General features: G+C 40.7%; 1 pseudogene; it reads right to left on the reverse strand.

The window, feature by feature from the left end:
- Positions 1-221: 221 nt before the first annotated feature.
- LOC118010137 lies at positions 222-334 on the reverse strand (annotated as a pseudogene).
- Between the last annotated feature and the right edge of the window lie 1581 nt (positions 335-1915).

Raw genomic sequence — 1915 nt, forward strand, 5'->3', positions numbered from 1 at the left:
GCATTATGGGATGTAGCCTGTGCTCAGAACTGCTAGAAGTTAAGGGTGACTAAGATGTGGCCCTTTTCACAGTGAGCCCAGAGTTGTGGTGAGAGATGTTCGTATAACCACTTAAATCCCCAAACTATCTTTTCTCTTCTGTTGTATATTTGGGAAAGTGGGTCAACATTCCTCAGTTCCTTACTTGGCCAATGTTCCTCCAAGTCACGCATTCCCTACTGCCCAGCTCTGGGCAACCATTCATTTTGCTGTTAGTTGTGGCCTGGAATTCAATTAGCAATAATCGCGCCTCGGATAAACCTCATTGGCTACGATACTGCCACTGCGCGAAGCTGTGTGGCCTGGAATTCAAGGATACAAATCATCTCACAGCTGATGTGATGCCACTGCATGAAAGAGGGTAATGGGTATTATGTATGAATATGGGCAGGGCTCAGTTCTCCTAATGGACCCCAGAGTCCTGTCTCTGACACTACCATTCAAAATTATGTGGAAAAAAGAAGGACATAGCAGTGGAAGGTTTTTATTTATTTATTTATTTAAAGATTTTGTTTATTTATTTGTCAGAGAGAGCACAAGGAGGGGGAGCGGCAGGCAGAGCAGTAGAGGGAGAAGCAGGCCCCCTGGCGAGTAAGGAGCCTGATGTGGGACTCGATCCCAGGACCCTGGGATCATGACCTGAGCCGAAGGCAGACGCTTAACGACTGAGCCACCCAGGTTCCCTCAGTGGAAGGTTTTAAAACCATCTCCTAATTATTACTTCTCTAACATCCAAGGCAATATCACCCAAGAAGTTAAATGTGTGTGTGTTCCTCCAATTATTAATCAAAATAGTCTATTGATAAAAGTACCTTGCTAAAAGGATTTTCCCAAACCATGGGACATTCAGTTTCCGTACTAATTTTAGTAATTTGGGGGTGAAATCTTTTGGGTTTTTCACATAAAGTATCATGTCATCTGTACTAATTGTATTAAAAGTTTGTTTTAAAATAAAAATTTTAAATAATTTTTTTCCAGAAGTGCATTTTTCAAAGTGTAGTTTTTAGGAAACTGTAAAAGGCATATTTAAAATTTTTTTTTGTTCAGTTATGCTTTATTTTATACTATTTTATTTTATTTTATTTATTTTATTTTTTTAAAGATTTTATTTATTTATTTGAGAGAGAGAATGAGAGAGAGAGCATGAGAGGGGGGAGGGTCAGAGGGAGAAGCAGACTCCCTGCCGAGCAGGGAGCCCGATGCAGGACTCGATCCTGGGACTCCAGGATCATGACCTGAGCTGAAGGCAGTCGCTTAACCAACTGAGCCACCCAGGCGCCCTATTTTATACTATTTTATTAAAAATTTTCTGACCATGGCCATGAACTTGAGTTCACATTTACTTTGAAAAACACCATGTTAGTTGGTGATGGTGATGATGATGATGATGATGTGAACCATCATGTAGTAGTAGTAGTTAATAGCAGCTGGGGACATTTTTGTAGAAGCTAAGAGTTTTAAAACAAATGCATCACTTGTGAACAACAGGCCTGTTTTCCTTTTAGGGACACCACTAATCCTGTAACTGACCAGGTTTCTCTCTTTGCCTTGGCCACTAGAGAGCTCAGAACAAAAATCGCTCACCTCTGGTCCAGGATCAGATGAAATATGGTTATATGGACTGGCCTTTCCTCTGCCTTTCCTCTTCTTATCCCTGGTTTCTCCCCCTTTTTAAAAAAATTTAATTTAATTTTATTATGTTAGTAACCATACAGTACATCATTAGTTTTTGATGTAGCATTCCATGATTCATTGTTTTCGTATAACACCCAGTGCTCCATGCAGTAAGTGCCCTCTTTAATACCCATCACTGGGCTCACGCTTCCCCGCTCTAAAACCCTCAGTTTGTTTCTCGGAGTCCATAGTCTCTCATGGT

This window comes from Mirounga leonina, unplaced genomic scaffold, assembly GCF_011800145.1.
Source record: "Mirounga leonina isolate KUSES-001 unplaced genomic scaffold, KU_Mleo_1.0 Mir_128, whole genome shotgun sequence".
Taxonomy (NCBI): domain Eukaryota; kingdom Metazoa; phylum Chordata; class Mammalia; order Carnivora; family Phocidae; genus Mirounga; species Mirounga leonina.